We start from the raw sequence: 13,773 nt of genomic DNA, 5'->3' as shown, positions 1-13,773 counted from the left end.
CTATGACTTAAATATCATCTCCTAGGGGCTGCGGAGGGGTTGCTGTGTAATTGACGGTAGAATTGAATATTTGGGTGAGTGGCTCATTCCACTGTCCTGGTATACTTAGTATACTCTCATAGAATATAGTATAGGGTACACTAGACTCTTAGTAATCAGTGTTTTTTGGGAGTTAGAGGCTCATACTGTGAAACTTGCATCTTCTCCCCCATGCACAGGCCTTGGCTTACCTAGGTGAAAGAAGTTGCCTGTGGTGTTTTTTGGAGATAATGATGAGATCGAAGGAGATGACCCACTGAAATTCTAAAATCAAATTTAAACCTTTAATTATTTAGTTTCTCTTAATGCCATTAGAAGTGTGGCCCTCATAAAATGATAATAGTCTGTAGTTTTCCCCTAGACAGTTATATATTTAGAAATGGAGTATTTGGACTTTGGGGCTGAAGCAGCAATCTGATTCATGCAGGTTTTAATCATTCAGCATCCCCAAGGCACCATGCTAAGCCTTCAGAATGCAAGAAAAGCAGACCTGACCCCTCCTGGAAGCATGTCTGCTGGTAATACACAGGTAAACCTGTCATTATAACTGTGCTAAGTGCTATGCAGGAAACATGTCAAAGGCAGAGATGGGGAATTTGACCTGTGGAGGGAGGGGGTGGTGAAGGAAGGTCTTTGGGGAAGGAAGAGCATTTAATGCCCAGTGAACAGCACCTGCAGAGACTCTGCACACGGTGCAGGTTCCCTGACTGGGGAGGACGGTAGAGAGAACAGGTGTCTTTGAACTGGCCCCTAGGGCCATCACTGCCGAAGTCTGGAGGTTGGGATTCAGAGCCACCACCTGAGCTGCTGACATCAAGAGCACACTCTTTGAGTTGTGTTCCAGTGATCAGAGAAGCTGCTACAATGTGCCACTCCACCCAGGAAGCTAGTAACGGAACATGGTTACCAACGTCAAAAACAAGCTGGCAAACATCTTCCTTAGACACCTGGCTTCTCATCCAGCTCCTCTCACTGGCAGAACCTAAGCTGTGCCCAGAACCCTAGCTGCAAGGGACTCTGGGAAATGTGGTTTATGGCTTTCCAGCCTCAGAGATAGAGGAAGGCACACTTGAAGGAGACCAGAATGAATGCTGAGTGACACTCCATGTCTAACGCTTATCGAAAACGTATTTTATCAGAGCTAGAATATTTCATTCAAAGCAGGTATATGACATATTGTAAGAATCAAAAAAGGATCCAGTTGCTAACCAATTTGCATTTCAAACAGATGGATGTTATAGTCATTACTGGAAAATTGCTGGAAAAAGCATCAAGCAAATAAATCACTAAAAATTACCAAGCGCCCACCTCTGCCTATGGTGGTGCTATGTGAATGTGAAATAATATTCCTTTGTTTTGGTTTAATAATCAAAGTAAAATATTGGGAAAATGATTTTTAAAAGGTCCTCCCCACCAAAGTCCCAGATAGCCTATCCATTTAATGAATAGCAATACAAAGGAAGAACCAAGGTCTGATCATGGAAATAATAGCTCCTGGCAGGCTGGTTCTTTCATTAGATGAACTATCTGTGTATCTGTGTTTCTACTGAATCTTTCTTTGCTCTGGAACTTTAATGGTGCTTTTCTTAAGGATTAAAAAGATAGAAATGTCCTGTTAATTGGAGATTAAAAAAGAGTATGCTTGAATTCACTTTAATCACTTATTTCATGCTCTAGAGCTTGTCAGATTTTTTTCAAACTACTAAAGTAAATATGATCTTTACAATTTCTAAGTAACACATTATCATTTATTTTTACTCAAAAATTACACAAGCACACCTAGGAATTAGTCTTGATTACTGAATGAAATCATTTTGTATTTGCCTCTGATATTTGGAGATAGAAAATGAGAGAAACGTAGCTGAGGCAAATGGAGTTATTTAGCGAATTTGTCAGACTAATACATATATAATTTTTAAGTGATTTTCATGTTTCAGAAAATGAGAGTTCATTCAGGTATCTTCTCTGATAGGTGATGAAAGCATTTAAATGCAGAACTACAAATGTTGCCTGGGGTAAACCACACTATAATATGAATAGTATGTTCTTTTGAATCCAGTGGTGACACCAAGAGTTTAGCCACTCTGCCCAAGCCACCAAAAATAAACGCATCAAAATAAAAACAGTACCCTTTCTCTGTAAATGCAGCTTCAAGACAAATCCACTCTCTTCCATACTGAGCCCCCAACTAAACCCCACTTAAAGTATATTCTCAGGAAGGAACTGGTTGAATCGAACCTTAATCTGATTAACTGCAAGGAAAAGTAAGTAGTATTCATCTTTCTATGTGACAGTAACACACAAATGACCTAATTCCAGCTTCTTTCCCCTCCCACAGTTTTTCTCTTTCATTCATATTTGAGTAAACATTCAAGAGAAAAACCTGGATTTTTCCTCCCTGTGGGTTATAAGCATGATGAGTTCTTGTCTTCACCTATATGGAGCTTAAAGCTTATCCAGCTTTGTAGGATACAACTCCTTTTATGGATTGAAAATCAAAATGATCTTTTGATTTGCCAAGTGTATTATAAAGTAGAACATCCAAATCTGAAATCACTCTCTGGTTAGATTACTGATGTGCCAGATTGAATTGGGGATGTGGATAGAGAGAGCATGGGTTTTCTGTATATTTTTTAAAGCAAAATTTGAGGACTAGTGTTTGAACATCATTGAATGATTTGTTTATTCACTGACTATGAAGTGGATACTAAGCACCTTTTTGTACCAGGATTGGTACTAGGTGCTAAAGATATATGGCTCTACCTTTGGGAGACTGATGCTCTGAGGGAGATAGCACTCAAGGGGTATAGTAATATGGTACTCTTATAATGAGTATGGAGAACAGTGGCTTTCTTAAAGAGAAAGAGGTGTATTTTCTCATGGTGTGGTGAAAGGTGGAGTTAACTGAACCATAAACATATTTCTGACTTCAAAGAATATCTACTGATATTTTTAAAAGAAAACAAAAAGTCAGCCGACAGAGACAAAAAAAAATGGCAGCTATTTGGACCATGTCTTTTATCTGTTCCCTTTAACCCACAGAAATCAAAGTAAGTGAGCTTGTCAAGAGTTAGAAGGTTTTACCAAAGAATACAACAATACATTAAAGGTATCATACCATGATCAAGTGGGATTTATTTCAGGGATGCAAGGATGGTTCAATACTGGCAAATCATTCAACATGATACACCACATTAACAACATGAAAGACAAAAACCATATAATAATCTCAATAGATGCATAAAAATCATTTGACAAGATTCAAAACCCATTTATGATAAAAACTCTCAATAAAATGGGTATAGAAAGCACATGTCTCAACATAAAAAGGCATTATATGAGAAACCCACAGCTAACATCATACTCAGTAGTGAAAAACTGAAAGCCATCCCCTCTAAGATCAGGAACAATACAAGGATGCCCACACTCACCACTCTTGCTCAACATAGTACTGGAGAGCAATTAGGCAAGAAAAAGAAATAAAATGTATACAAACTGGAAAGGAAGAACTGTCACTATTTGCAGATGACATGATTTTACGTACAGAAAACCCCAATGACCCCACCAAAAAACTATTAGAAATAATTATTAGAAGTAAAGTTGCAGGATACAAAGTCAATATACAAAAATATGTTGCATTTCTATACACTAACAACAAACTAGCAGAAAGAGAAATTAAGACAACAATCCCATTTACAATCACAACAAAAAGAATAATATACCTAGGAATAAATTTAACCAAGGAAGTGAAAGACCTGTAACACTGAAAACTGTACAACATTTTTGAAAGAAATCAAAGAAGACACAAAGAAATGGAAATATATTCCATGCTCATGTACCGGAAGAATTAACATTGTTAAAACATCCATATTACCTAAAGCAATCTACAGATTAAGTGCAATCCCTATCAAAATTCCAACAACATTTTTCACAGAAATAGAGCCAAAAAATCCTAAAATTTATATGGAGCCACAAAAGACCCCAAATAGCCAATCCTGAGAAAAAAGAACAAAGCTGGAGGCGTCATACTCCCTAATTTAAAATTATACTATAGGGCTTCCCTGGTGGCACAGTGGTTAAGAATCTGCCTGCCAATGCAGGGGACACAGGTTTGAGCCCTGGTCTGGGAAGATCCCACATGCCGTGGAGCAACTAACCCCGTGCGCCGCAACTACTGAGCCTGTGCTCTAGAGCTCGCAAGCCACAACTCCTGAAGCCCGTGCTCCCCAACAAGAGAAGCCACTGCAATGAAAAGCCCGTGCACGGCAACGAAGAGTAGCCCCCGCTTGCTGCAACTAGAGAAAGCCCGCACACAGCAACAAAGACCCAACGCAGCCAAAAATAAATAAATAAAATAAATAAATAAAATAAAATAAAATTGTACTATAAAACCATACTAATCAAAACAGCATGTTATTGGCAGAAAAACAGACACACAGATTAATGGAACAGAATTGAGAGCCCAAAAATAAACCCACACATGTATGGACAATTAATTTATGGCAAAGGAGCAAAGAACATACAAGGAGAAAGGATAGTCTCTTCAATAAATGTTCTTGGAAAAACTGGACAGCCACATGAAAAAGAATGAAACTAGATTACTGTCTTATACCATACACAAAAATATCAACTCAAAATGGATTAAACACTTGAATTTAAGACCTGAAACCAGTACACTCTTTGACATTGGTCTTAGCAATGTCTTTCTGGATATGTCTCCTCAGGCAAGGGAAACAAAATCAAAGATTAAACAAATGGGACTACATTAAACTAAAAACCCTCTTCACAGCAAAAGGAAACCATTAACAAAACGAAAAGACAACCTACCAAACGGGAGAAGATATTTGCAAATCATATATCCAATAAGGGGTTGATATCTAAAATATATGAAAAACTTATACAACTCAACAACAAAAACCCAAACAACCCAATTAAAACATGGGCAGAGGAACTGAATAGACATTTTCCCAGAGAAGACATACAGATGGCCAACAGGCACATGAAAAGATGTCCAACATCACTAATTATTAGGGACATGCAAAACAAAGCCACAGTGAGATATCACTCCACACCCATTAGAATGGCTATTATCAAAAAGGCAAGAAATAACAAGTGTTGGAAAGGATGTGGAGAAAAGGGAGCCCTCATATTCTGTTGGTGGGACTGTAAATTGGTGCAACCAATCTGAAGATTCCTCAAAAAATTAAGAATAGAACTACCATATGATCCAGCAATTCCACTCCTGGATATTTATCTCAAGACACGAAAACACTAATTCGAAAAGATATATACAGCCCCATGTTCACTTCAGTATTATTTACAATAGCCAAGATATGGAAACAAAGTGCCCATTGATGGATGGATAAAGAAGATGTGGTTTATGTACACAATGGAATATCACTCAGCCCTAAAAAGATGAAATCTTGCCATTTACTACAACATGGATGGATCTTAAAGGTATTATGGTAAGTGAAATAAGTTAGAGGGAGAAAGACAAATACCATATAATTTCACTCTTATGTGGAATATAGAACAAAACAAAATAAGCGAACAAACCAAAAGAACACAAAGGTATACAGAGAACACAGCAGTGGTTATGGGGTGGGAGGAGGGCAAAATGGGTAAAAGGATCAACTGTACAGTGACAGAAACTAAACTTTTGGTGGTGAGCACACTGTAGTGTATACAGAAGTCAAAATATAATACTGTACACATGAAACTTATATAATGTTATAAACCAACATTACCTCAATTTTTAGAAAAAAGCCAAAAAGAGAGGGTTTTGGTGTTTAAAGAAGTAAGGAGTTTGTAAGAAAAGAGGGCTGCTTTTGGTATTTAGTCAATGTTCAACAAGTAATCAATAATTTTTTTAAAATGTTAAGGGTGGAAGTAAGGAAAGGGGGACCTCAGTCTGATCAAAGATTTCAGTCCTATGACCACAAGAAATTTAATTCAATTCCAAGAATCGGCTTGGAGGCAGATTTTACGCCAGAGCCTCTAGATGACAGCTCAGCCTGGCTGATATCCTGATTTCAGTCTCGTCAGAGTCTGAGCAGAAGACTCAGCCATGCCATGCCAAACGTCTAACCAACAGAATCGTGAGCAAATAAACGAGTGTTGTTTTAAGTTAAAAAATAAAAATAAAAAAGATCGGATATGTTTTCCAGGACATTGAGCTTGTAATTAGAGTAATTCTAGAAAATGCAGGTGCATTCTAAATGTTAAGACATTTGCCAGTGAAGATGACAGTGCAATGATTCATGCAATTATGAAATAGATCCAGCGTGATCATGTGACTTATTGTTCAACCTGGGACACTTTTGAGAGGGAAAAGGGTGCTACAGGCAGACCTTGTTTTATTGCACTTCATTTTATTGCACTTTGCAGGTTTTGTGTTTTTTACAGTTTGAAGGTTTGTGGCAGCCCTGCATTGAGCAAGTCTATCAGTGCCATTTCTCCAACAGCATTTGTTCACTTTATGCCTTTGTGTCGCATTTTGATAATTCTCACAATATTTCAAACTTTTTCATTATTATTATATTTGCTGTGGTGATGTGTGATCAGTGATCTTTGATGTTACTATTACAAAAAGATTAAGACTTGCTGAAGGCTCAGATGATGGTTGGCATTTTTTAGCAATAAAGTATTTTCTAATTAAGGTATGTACATTTTTAAAATATATAATGCTATTGCACACTTAACAGACTGCAGTATATTGCAAACATAACTTTTATTGTACTGGGAAACCAAAAAATTCATGTGATTCACTTTATTGCAATATTTGCTTTATTGCGGTGGTCTGGAACCAAACCCACAATATCTTCAAGGTCTGCCTGTATTAATGATTGCCCTGGGGAAAAGAAGCACAAGTGGGGACTGCCCCAGCAAACCAGGACTTACGGTCACCCAAGATTAAGGTGCTAGTTGTGTTGTATTACTGCCTTAATAGCAATATTGATTTTTTAAAAACTATGGTAAAATATACATAACGTAAAACTTACCATTTTAACCATTTTTAAGTGTATAGTTCAGTGGCATTAAGTACATTCATACTGTTGTGCAACCATCACCATCATTCATCTCCAGAACATTTATCATTTTTCAAAGCTGAAATTATACCTATTAAATAATAACTCCCCATTCACCTCTCCTCCCAGCTCCTGGCAACCACCATTCCTACTTCCTGTCTCTATGAATTTGACTACTCTAGGTACATTACTGGAATCACACAGTATTTGTCCTTTTGTGACTGGCTTATTTCATTTAGCAAAATGTCCTCAAAGTTCATCCATGTTGTAGCATGTATCCGAGTTTTACTTCTTTTTAAGGCTGAATAGTATTCTTCTGTATGTATATACACATTATGTTTACCCATTCATTACTAAATGGATACTTGAGTTGCTTCTGCCTTTGGCAATTGTGAATAATGCTGCTGTGAACATGGGTGTGCAAATCTCTCTACAAGCCCTTGCTTTCAATTCTTTGGGGTATATACCCACCATATTGATTTTTAAATGAAGTTAAATGGAGGGAAAAAAGAACATTATTTCCTCTCAGGATCCTTTCTGGTTATATTTCTTCAGCATAATACTCTGTCAGGCTGAAGTCCAGCTATGCCTCTGCCGAATTCATCAGAAAAAGGAATCTGAGATAATCTAAACAAGCTGCCTGCTGAGAAAAACACCCAGGGTCTCAAATTCCATTCTCACACAAGAAAGGAAGCTAGCTTTTCTGTCACAACTACCATGATGCATTGACCACAGATGTCTCTAAGTGAAAAGGCCTGGCATCTAGAATGTCAGAGTTGGAGTCACATGAATATCCTCCAGCAGCACAAAGAACTAGGGGATCAAGAGCATGAGATCGAACAGAATTGGTCCATGTGACCAAAAACATAACACAGGGGACAATGAACTTCCTGGAAACAGGCAGCAGAACCAACAACCATCTGTTGGCTTGGAAGCTGAGATAAAAGGAGATGGGCTACAGTCATTGGCTGTGGACCTTCCACGTACAGAGAAAAATATTCTTCCTTTGGCTGTGGAAGTAGATATCAATGTCAAGAACACTGGGGCACCCAAAACTTAGATAATCCCTTTATGGAAATAGATGCATTAAAATATGACCCTTCATTTGAAATTTTAGGTAATTTTATTCCCATTACAGATTTATAGCCCTGGAAAGTTACACTGACATATCTGCAACAAACAAGGAATTGCTGCATTTGCTGGATGGGAACTGCTCCCTCTCTTTAAATCTCAATGGCAGATACCAGCCTTCTGTGGAGTCAACAAAGGAATCTCGTTCATCTCTAACAGCAGCCTTGAAGAAACTTAATAAACTTTTGGTGATTAGTGGTAACTGAGCTTCAGAAAATACATCTGTAGAAGTTATCTGCCAGCCAGAGATGATAGCTGAGAGCCCAACAGGTGTTAAGGATGTTGAGAAAAGCAGACCCAAAGTGAGTATCTCATGGATGCTGAACATAAACAGCATCCACAAGTCTGCTCTCATTAGACCACGCTTGTGTCGGCGAGCACTGAAAAATTAACAGGCAAATCCATACAAAAACCTGCACGTGCATGTTTATAACACAAACATCCCAAATTTGCAAATAACCAAGATGTCCTTCAGTAGGTGAATGGATAAACGGTCTGTCCATACAATGGAATGTTATTCCGTGATGAAAATATCTATGGAGCCACAAGAAGACATGGAGGAACCTTGAGTGCATAATTGCTAAGTCAATAAACCAGTCTGAAAAGGCTAAATACTGTATAATTCCAATTATATGACATCTGGATAGGCAAAACTACAGAGACAGTAAAAAGATCAGTGGTTGCCAGGTGTTTTGGGGGTGGGGGAGAGGAGATCAATAAGTGGACACAGGAGATTTTTATGGCAGTGAAACTATTCTGCATGGTATGTGGGTAATTGTGGATACGTGACATTTTGCATTTGGCAAAACCCATAAAACTGTATAGTACAAATTATGAACTCTACTATATACTATGAACATTTATTAATAATAATGTACCAATATCAGTTCATCAGTTGTAACCAATGTTCCACATCAATGCAAGATGTCAATTTTAAAATTACCTACATATTTTAAAAAAATTAATAGGCACTTCATGTACTAGAGTAGAAAATGTTAACTTCAGGGGTCCAGGTGATGGCATGTCAGGTGGTAGGGAACATGGCTCCAACTCAGGGAAATTAATAAACAAGAGCAGTTCTGTCATTCTAATCCCAGCTGAAACATTTCACAAGCTGCACTTACCTTAGGCAGAGAAACTTCACCCAAGCTCTTAGGAGGTGAGGAAGATGTACTCAATCAGACTTCCGAGCAAACTACTTCTTGCCATCCAGTTGCATGTGGGTTAAAGACTTGGACCAGAGCCCAGAGAATCCACTGACAGGCCTGAAACCAGAGAAAATGTCGGTCTTGAAGCTGTAAGGCTTAAGCCTCGGATGAAGTGAAGCCAGTTTGCAACCAAACCAACCTGGGACCAGGATGTAGAGAGGAGGCTGCAGCCAGAGCCCAGAGCTGGAGGGGATCTGCCCTGGTTTAAACTCTGCTCCAGCCTAACAAGGAAAACCCAGCTGGTTTCGGGTCTCTGCCTCTGCCTTTAAGTCCTGACGTCCTTTTCCTCCCCAAGGTTGCTAATTAAAGAATAAAATTTTAAGTGGTTTCTTGAAGAAAAAAAAGAAAGAAAGAAAGAAAGAAAAAGCCTTCATTATCGAGGCTCTCCAACCTTCTACCATTAATTTTTCCTACTGCAGCCTGGATTCTCCAGGCTGGCTTTTCTCTGCAGGAAGCTCTTGAGGCTTTGCATCAAGTTGGCAGAAATGCAGACCTACCTTTTCTTGTTTTGCTAGCAAAGGATGTTGTAGTTCCTATGTGACCATGAAAAATTGGGCCAGACCATCCACCATTCCCTTAAAAAAAGCTATACAGACACAGGTGCACACCTATATTTATGCAGTAGATGTAGAAACCTGCAAGGGGGATGTTGAGCCAGACGTTTTTAAAGTAATTTATGATCTTTTAACTGATAATTTGTCTATTCTACTTGTTAAAATTTAGGCCTCTTGAGATGCATTGGCAATATGTGCATACAGAAGCTTTTTATTTTTATTAGGATGATATATTTTGGTATACATTGACGGTTTTATGTATAACATACCACTTTAGGATGATAGTGAATGTTTGAAAAGCAGAAGCTACTAGAAATCCCACCACTTGTGCTGTTAAAAGCAGATGACTGTGCTGTAGGCAAGACATGCCCTGTTGACTCAACCGTCAAGTGGCAAACTTTTAACCACATGGTTTGGTGTTTTGAGTGATTCCCAGTGCTCTGTGTATTATGATTCGTCCTTTAAAACAGGAAATTGAAGAATAATTGAATATTTTTAAAAATGGAGGAAAACTATACGATATATTTTGACATGGAAATTTTTTTTTTTTTTAGATGGAAGTCAGCATTTTTTTTTTTAAGATTTAATTCTTTTTTAAAATTATCTATTTATTTATTTATTTATTTATGGCTGTGTTGGGTCTTCGTTTCTGTGCGAGGGCTTTCTCTAGTTATGGCAAGCGGGGGCCACTCTTCATTGCGGTGCGCAGGCCTCTCACTAGCGCGGCCTCTCTTGTTGCGGAGCACAGGCTCCAGATGCGCAGGCTCAGTAGTTGTGGCTCACGGGCTCAGTTGCTCCGCGGCATGTGGGATCTTCCCAGACCAGGGCTCGAACCCGTGTGCCCTGCCTTGGCAGGCAGATTCTCAACCACTGCGCCACCTAGGAAGCCCCATGGAAATTTTATTACAGGTATTAGTAACCATTAAAACATTTATTCAAGTTTTTGAATACTTTGTGTACCAACTAATTTAGTTAAAGTTGTGACTACTTTAGTTAGATCATGGATCTGTTTATCTGAACTAGACTGCAGTGTGGCATGGTGGACCTCTGGGCTTGTAGAATCAGTACAGGTGGATTCTAGTCCTTCAGAAACTAACTATACAGTTTTATTTACTCGTTGGCTCTCAAGTATTTATAAGTGACACCAATGGCTTGATTTTCACTTACTGTGACATAGAGCTTGAACCTCAGTCCACACACAGCTGGTATTTTCCTCGGCCTGACCACGCCAGCATCACATTCTTCCCTCTCCGCCCTTATATCCTGCAACCATTTCCCTTCAAGCCTTCCTCAGCATCCTGAATCCTTCGCTTGAGCAGCACGTTAGCTGTTTGAGGCTTCTTGATTGCTGGATGACCAGTGGCTTCAGAAAGACTACATTCTGGTCCACGTGCTAATGGTCAGTCCCAGAGGTGCCAGCAAAATGACCATCCTGTGGAATTCAACTGTAGTTCTTCTCCAGGGTGGTGTGGGCAGGAGAACCCGAGAGACCTTTGTGATAGAGTGTGTCACATGGCAGCCAGGCTGCAGTGGGTTGAGAGGAGAATGAAGGACGAGAAAGCCGGCGGGGCTCATGGACCCCTCTTGAAAAGGAAAGAGGAGTGTAAAGCTTGAGGGCAGAAGTAGGGTCTGGGAATGGCTTGCTTTGTGTGTGATTTTCTGTTTCTGTTTAAGCTCTGTGTCTCTGCTGGCTGAGGAGAGGAGGCCACGGGGAGAGAGCCTAACGCTGGGACGGAAAGAAGAGGCTATTGTCCCAGGAAAGATGGGGTCAACGGGGGAGAGGGGCTAGCCTTGACAGGAGTCTGATGATTCAGAAACAAAAGGGATGTACAAGACTGTGGGGTAGAAAGAGGGAAACTGAAGAAGTTTACATTTTCTTAATGAAGTAGGAGCAGAGTCAGCCTGATAAGGCACCGTTTTGTCAATATCTCAGGCTTTCTGGGGAAACTGAGTTAGGTTCCCAATAAAAGTGAAAGCTTTGTTTTTATATCTATTTGCCCATATTTGAATTTAGTTTTCTCATGCATGAGCTGTGCAACTTCTCATGTTCGAGGAGGCCATCAAACAAAGATCTGGTGATCGAAGTAGACTATTGACTGGCCTTTCTAAGGAGAAAGCTACTTCTAAAAACTCAAGTCAGTATTGTCCTATTTTTGTTGTTATTTAAAAACTATTTATCAAAAAACATTGTATTTCATCCTTATTGTTTAATATTTCACATTTCCACATCATTGGAATTGGGGTACATCTTACAGTTGAGGACACAGCATCACCTTTCTTGGTAAAATAAGTGTGCTTATCACAAAATAGATGGTGTCTTCGTCAGCATGGGTGCCATGACCAAGTACTGTAGACTGGGTGGCTTAAACAACAGAAATTTGTTTGCTCACAAGTTCTGGAGGCTAGAAGTTCCAGCACAAGGTTTTAGCCTGTCTGGTTTCTGGTGAGAGCCCTCTTCTTCCTGGCTTACGGACGGCCACCTTCTGTGTCCTCACATGACCTTTCCTCTGTGTGCACATGGAGAGAGAGAGAGCCCTCTGGTGTCTCTTATAAGGACATTAATCCTGTCAGATCAGGACCCTACCCTTATGACTTCATTTAATCTTAATTACCTCCTTATAGGCCCATTTCCAAATACAGCCACACTGAGGGTTAGAGCTTCAACATATGAATTCTGGGGGAGATGCAAACACTCAGTCCATGAAGATGGCTTCCTGGATTCCATTAAGTGTTGTATAATCATCACCAAGAAATATTTCCATCTTGCCATAGGTGCTTTATGTTAAATCTTTTGTCTTATTTAATTTTTTTTGGATTTTATACAGCAGGTTCTTATTAGTTATCTATTTTATACATATTAGTGTATATATGTCAATCCCAATTGTCTTATTTAATTTTTAATTTAGAATCAAACTGTATTTAACTTGTTTTTTTAAGTAGATTATGACGAAACTCTGTGAAGGTTAAAAAATGGTACTTATAGTTTTAAATTAGACATAATAGAGAGTGTATCCTTATAGGCTTATTGCTGAAGAAACAAACACTGTCATAAAATGGAGTATGAAAACTGAAAAAATTAAACTTTCCAAACAGTCTGGTTTATTCTGGGCACAGACTTAATAACTCTTGCTGCTAGGAGAAGTACAATTTATTGCCACAGGAAAGCTTAAAATGTCAAACATATTCTTATAAAATACAATGCAAGCTGCCTGCAAATTAGACAACTTTTTTTCTTCAACTGGCATAATTCCTCCTTCTATGCAGCTTTCATAACTGTGGCACTTACTTTGAATTGAAAGCCTCAGGTGTGTGAGGTAAACGTTCAAACCCCGCTACTGCACTGGTTGGTTTTCAGAGGTGTGGACTGCTACAGACAATGGAGAGAATTAGGAGATGTGAGCTATCAGGAAGGAGCTCAGTAGAAATGAAACAGAATCGGCACTGATGCGAGCACACAGCGGGGAGCTGAGGTCAAGGAGCTCTGCCTGAAAAACCAAAGGCTGACAATCAGAGGGACAGCACCCGAGGATTTAGCGGGAGGCCACAGGTCCAGCAAGCCTTTTCCAGCCTCCAGATCATGACTCAGAACCAACACAGCCTGAGAGCCATCAGTACAGATGTCACCAAACTGGTTCATCCAAAGCTGACCCCTCTAATGACCCGAATGTCTTTTTCTCCATTTTTTAGGTAGGCTTCCAACAGATTTAGTTGTCTGATCTCTTTTAAGCCCCAAGCCAACGAAGAGCAGCAAATTACAAGGGAGAAGAGAGAGAGAGTGAAAAGTGACTGCCCACAGCAGGGTAGGGCAGAGAA

General features: G+C 39.3%; 1 protein-coding gene and 1 long non-coding RNA gene across 3 annotated transcripts in view; one reads left to right on the top strand and one right to left on the bottom strand.

The window, feature by feature from the left end:
- The window catches only part of LOC118887991, a 206,298-nt gene that overhangs the window by 116,042 nt on the left and 76,483 nt on the right, over positions 1 to 13,773 (bottom strand). The window contains exon 4 of the long non-coding RNA XR_005018219.1: positions 9,323 to 9,463. This is a non-coding gene — a long non-coding RNA (uncharacterized LOC118887991). The remainder of the gene's footprint in view (positions 1 to 9,322; positions 9,464 to 13,773) is intronic.
- TRMT9B (tRNA methyltransferase 9B (putative)) overlaps positions 1 to 13,773 on the top strand; it is a 63,873-nt gene that overhangs the window by 3,051 nt on the left and 47,049 nt on the right. The window lies entirely within an intron of this gene.

This window comes from Balaenoptera musculus, chromosome 21 (assembly GCF_009873245.2).
Source record: "Balaenoptera musculus isolate JJ_BM4_2016_0621 chromosome 21, mBalMus1.pri.v3, whole genome shotgun sequence".
Classification (NCBI taxonomy): Eukaryota; Metazoa; Chordata; class Mammalia; order Artiodactyla; family Balaenopteridae; genus Balaenoptera; species Balaenoptera musculus.
Note: the sequence above shows the minus strand (reverse complement) of the source record. Positions and strands in the feature narration are given on the sequence as shown.